Here is a 6,000-nt window from a genome sequence, read left to right as displayed (position 1 = left end):
GCATCTGGAAACTGTGTGCTGACCTACACCGTAGAGCAGTTCTCAGATAATTAGTTTGAGGGTCATTTCCTTAGATGCATGCTACAATTTCATGTATAGCTCTTCTTCCTTATCTTCTTATCAAGCTTTGTATTCCCCATAATTTCCCCAGGTCACTGTCTTACAGAGCCTACTCTTCTTGTTCTCTGGCCAGAAAGCCAGGATTTTTAATCCCCACATTGTTGTGAATCTTCTGCAACTATATTCTTCTCCATGGTAAATAAATGGACCCAGATGATGCAACCAATTCCACAGCCTAGAAGTGAAGCTTGGGGACTGGGTTTGCAGGCAGAGCTAGGAGAGAAAAATAAAAAGAGAGTATATCCACCACTCTCTGTTCCAGAGATTTCTTCTCCCTCTTCTCTGACCAGAGAGGAAGGGATTTTCCATGGCCATACTCTTTATGCAGTTGCCAGTTCATCAAGACCATGAGTCCAAGAAACATAATAGAAGGATAAAGATAAAAAGTGGGAGCTGGCCACTGTATCAGCTTTTCTTCACATTTTTTTTCCTTTCCAATACACCAGCTATTATTTACCTTTTAGAGTCCTTGTTTTTATGGACTAAGTTGTTTTATGTACTTTATCCGGAGTTTCAAATTGTTATTTATGGAAGAAATGGAATGTCTACTGTATCTTCACCATACCAGAATTCTGCTGTATTGATGTTTGAAAATATTGATGTTTAAAGACTTATAAACCATTCTTTTCCTAGAAAGTTTGAGAATTAACTCTAAACTAAGAAAAGAAGTAGGAACAGAAAATGCTTACCTCAGTTACTGCATCTATATAAAGATGGATGGAATTAATTGATCTTCATTGATCTCAATGATCTTTTGCTTTTATGCTGCATTTTATATTCATCCTAAATGAAGGGAAGGATCACAGGGTGAGTTGCAAACATTAAGTGCCACACCTGGATTTCAAAGGTGTCCTTTTATTTCACCACCTGCACAGCCTCACCTCACCAAACAGATTGATTTTTCCAATATAGTGGAAAAATACAAGCTAAACACTTCTGTGTGCAATCCTGAAAGAGAAGAGCTAGTTCCAATAATTTTTCATGCAAGAATACCTATTTTTCTACCATGGCAACTACTTGGCCCAGTTTTTTCCCCCAGAGTCTTGGGTCTTCGAGATGAGATTATGTGAGGGATCACCAGTTTCCAACATAGAGAACACTCTCTAATAGTTTCACATTTGAGGGAGCTGCAGGAGGCTGGTGTCAATCTAGCATTTTATATCACACCATATGTGAATTGCTATGTGGCAGATGTGTGTATATATGAGACTCGATTCAGTAGAACATTTCAACAATTTCCTTCAAGGAGTGAAGAATGAATATTTAAAAAAGCAAAAAGAAAAAAAAAAAAGAAAAAGAGCATAGCAATTGTTTAAATGAAGTCTCCGAAAATAGCAACCCAGTTTTTTCCTCCAAAAGCCTCCAGATGCTTTAATTGGAAAGTCTTACAGAAAATTGTTTTAAAACATCTCTTCTCCCTTAAAATGTAATGTGTATCCTATGCACTTAAAAATTCCTGTAGTTATTAACCTATTTAAGTGATAAATTTTCATTTGTGAACCTCAAGGGACTGACAGTAGTTTGCAGGAAAGATGATCCAAAAGACTTTGGTCTTGAGTGGAAGCAACCTTGACATTCTTTTCCACATCATCATGTTATATATTCTGTCTGTCTGAGATTCACAGAATGACATGACTTGACATTCATATTATTAACTTATTGGTATTATCATTTTTGCTGTCAGCAGAATTCATGAAGTACTTACTGTATGCTGAGAACCGAACTAAATCTTTTCATACATTTAATTCTCACAATAACTGCATGTATTACATCCTTTTGTTCTTTCCACTTTTAAGAAAAGTAAGGGAAGCTTGGAGAAGTTAAGTAAATTGTCCAATGATTCACAGATAGAGAACAGCAAAGCCAGGATGTACATATAGCCTGTAGGACTTCAGTGTGCATGCTCTAAACCATTACAGAACTCTTTAAATTAAGAACAAAAAACCTCGAATAGCGAAAGCAATCTTGAGAAAGAAGAATGGAATTGGAAGAATCAACCTGCCTGATTTCAGGCTCTACTACAAAGCCACAGTCATCAAGACAGTATGGTACTGGCACAAAGACAGAAATATAGATCAATGGAACAGAATAGAAAGCCCAGAGATAAATCCACGAACCTATGGACACCTTATCTTCAACAAAGGAGGCAAGGATATACAATGGAAAAAAGACAACCTATTTTACAAGTGGTGCTGGGAAAATTGGTCAACCACTTGTAAAAGAATGAAACTAGAATACTTTCTAACACCATACACAAAAATAAACTCAAAATGGATTAAAGATCTAAATGTAAGACCAGAAACTATAAAACTCCTAGAGGAGAACATAGGCAAAACACTCTCCGACATAAATCACAGCAGGATCCTCTATGACCCACCTCCCAGAATATTGGAAATAAAAGCAAAAATAAACAAATGGGACCTAATGAAACTTAAAAGCTTTTGCACAACAAAGGAAACTATAAGCAAGGTGAAAAGACAGCCTTCAGAAGTGGAGAAAATAATAGCAAATGAAGAAACAGACAAAGGTTTAATCTCAAAAATATACAAGCAACTCCTACAGCTCAATTCCAGAAAAATAAATGACCCAATCAAAAAATGGGCCAAAGAACTAAACAGACATTTCTCCAAAGAAGACATACAGATGGCTAACAAACACATGAAAAAATGCTCAACATCATTCATTATCAGAGAAATGCAAATCAAAACCACAATGAAGTACCATTACACGTCAGTCAGGATGGCAGCTATCCAAAAGTCTACAAGCAATAATTGCTGGAGAGGGTGTGGAGAAAAGGGAACCCTCTTACACTGTTGGTGGGAATGCAAAATAGCACAGCCACTATGGAGAACAGTGTGGAGATTTCTTAAAAAACTGGAAATAGAACTGCCGTATGACCCAGCAATCCCACTTCTGGGCATGCACGCTGAGGAAACCAGATCTGAAAGAGACACGTGCACCCCAATGTCCATTGCAGCACTGTTTATAATAGCCAGGACATGGAAGCAACCTAGATGCCCATCAGCAGACGAATGGATAAGGAAGCTATGGTACATATACTCAATGGAATATTACTCAGCCATTAAAAAGAATTCATTTGAATCAGTTCTAATGAGATGGATGAAACTGGAGTCCATTATACAGAAGCCAGAAAGATAAAGACCAATACAGTATACTAACACATATATATGGAATTTAGAAAGATGGTAACGATAACCCTATATGCAAAACAGAAAGAGACACAGATGTACAGAACAGACTTTTAGACTCTGTGGGAGAAGGCGAGGGTGGGATATTCTGAGAGAATAGCATTGAAACAAGTATACTATCAAGGGTGAAACAGATCACCAGCCCAGGTTGGATGCATGAGACAAGTGCTCAGGGCTGGTGCACTGGGAAGACCCAGAGGGATGGGATGGGGAGGGAGGCGGGAGGGGGGACGGGGAAGGGGAACACATGTAAATCCATGGCTGATTCATGTCAATGTATGGCAAAAACCACTACAATATTGTAAAGTAATTAGCCTCCAACTAATAAAAATAAATGAAAAAAATAATTAATTAATTAAGACAAAGAGGTTAAAGGCTAAAAATGTAATTGTTGACCTACCAATAAAACATAAACTAAGCTGTCAGTGCTGAAGGCCTAGAAGGCCTGGTCATTGAGAGAATTTCAAGCAGGTTACTTGTTTATATAATTTAAGTTAGAGGCATCTTTCAGTAGCCTTTATATCATAAATACCAGGGAATTGACCATTGCACCTATGAATAGGTTGCATCTTGGTACCAGTACTATATCAAATCCCCAGAACCATGTGATATTATATAGAGGAGCCTATTGTAGATCACCATGATTATTTCTGCAAATGCAAATCTGCAGTACCTGTGTTATTGAGATAATACATGTTTTTTAAATGTTTTATTTGACTATTTGTCTGCCCAGATCTTGGGCTTCCCTGATAGCTCAGTTGGTAAAGAATCCACCAGCCGTGCAGGAGACCCCCGTTTGATTCCTGGGTTGGGAAGATCTGCTGAAGAAAGGATAGTCTTCCCACTTCAGTGTTCTTAGGCTTCCCTTGTGGCTTAGCTGGTAAGGAATCTGCCTGAAATGTGAGAGACCTGGGTTCGATCCCTGGGTTGGGAAGATCCTCTGGAGAAAGGAAAGGTTACCCACTCTAGTCTTCTGGCCTGGAGAATTCCATGGACTGTATAGTCTATAGTGTCACAAAGAGTTGGACACGACTGAGCGACTTTCACTTCGCTTTCACTGACCCAGATCTTAGTTGCAGCACTTGGGGTCTTTAGTTGCAGCATGTGGGATCTAGTTCCCTGATGAGGGATCGAACTCCAGTCCACTGCATTGAGAGCATGGAGTCTTAGCCATTGGACACCAGGGAACTCCTGAAATGATACATGTTAATTCCAGGCTTTATCAAAATGTGAATTATAGCTTACTGTAATCAATAAATTCAATTTAGTAGATGGTGCCAACATTTTAATATGTTGTATTGTCAGAACTATTGTTTTATAAGGCCTCCCAGGTAGCTCAGCTGGTAAAGAATCTGCTTGCAATGCAGGAAACCCCAGTTCAATTCCTGAGTCAGGAAGATCCCCTGGAGAAGGGATAAGCTACCCACTCTAGTATTCTTGGGCTTCCCTTGGTTCAGATGGTAAAGAATCTGCCTGCAACGCGGGAAACCTGGGTTCAATCCCTGGGTTCAGAAGAACTATAAAATGTTTATTTCTATTATAAATGCTAATATTCAGTCAGTTCACATTAGGATTCACTGAACCTTTTGTTAACAGTAATGAAGTATTTGTCTATAGTTAATAAAAAATCATGGACTCCTTGTCCCCTGGTGCCCTCTATCCCAGGAAACAGCAATTCCTTGGGTCCTCCCATTAGAGCTTTTCAGAATCTAACAGCCCAAGAGATTCCTTGATATGTTGAGGTCTTCTAGCACTACCACCACTGTCTGTTTTGATTGATCAGGGTCCATGCCAAAATAATTGTTTAATGTTGCATATGCATATCTCCATTTATATATGTATATACACATATATACACACACACACACACACAGATGTGTGTATATATATGTATTTATTCATACATATACACACATATATGTGTGTATATTTGGGTACTGGGTTGGGATTTGAAATGTATATTTTATTAATGACCATAGAAAAAATTAACCCTCCCAAATTAGTATTATCTATATCAATAATTCTCAATCAGAAACCATTTTCTCCTTTGGAGAATATTCAGCATTGTCTGGAAACATTTTTGAAATATTAGAATGGAGATGGGAGAGTCAGGGAGAGGAGTCTTACTGGCAACCAGTAGGTAAAGGGCCAAGAACACTGCTAAATATCTGACAGTGCATTAGACAGCCTTTTGAAGAATTACATGGCCCAAAATGTAAATAGGGTCGTTTGGGAAATTATGGTCTGTCTGGTATGATACAGAGATGAGGACTTCTGTTTTCTTGTATATGATGTCCTATAATTATCATTCTATACCCTTTATCATAAGTAGCTTTTAATTTTCTATATGTTCTAAATTAATCTCACTTGAGCAAGCTGTTTACTCTGAGATTTGGAAAAGTCTGCTCTTCATTTGCATGTATTTTAATTTTGTTTACTACTGTATCTGGTTTGTGAAATGCCTTTTTCCTTGTTTGAGTTTTGATTTGCAAGATAATTCCCACAAAATTATAGTTATTATAATCTGAATGGTTTTCATCACCTGGATGACAAATGAGTTTGTTTTCCTGATGAGAACTATGAATAACCAGGCCAAGGCCACTTCTGGGCCTGTTGTTGGTTTTATAGGCTGTGACTGAATGAACATTCACAAATTGGCAGTAGATTACTT

Source organism: Cervus elaphus, chromosome 9 (assembly GCF_910594005.1).
Source record: "Cervus elaphus chromosome 9, mCerEla1.1, whole genome shotgun sequence".
NCBI classification, from domain to species: Eukaryota; Metazoa; Chordata; class Mammalia; order Artiodactyla; family Cervidae; genus Cervus; species Cervus elaphus.
Note: the sequence above shows the minus strand (reverse complement) of the source record.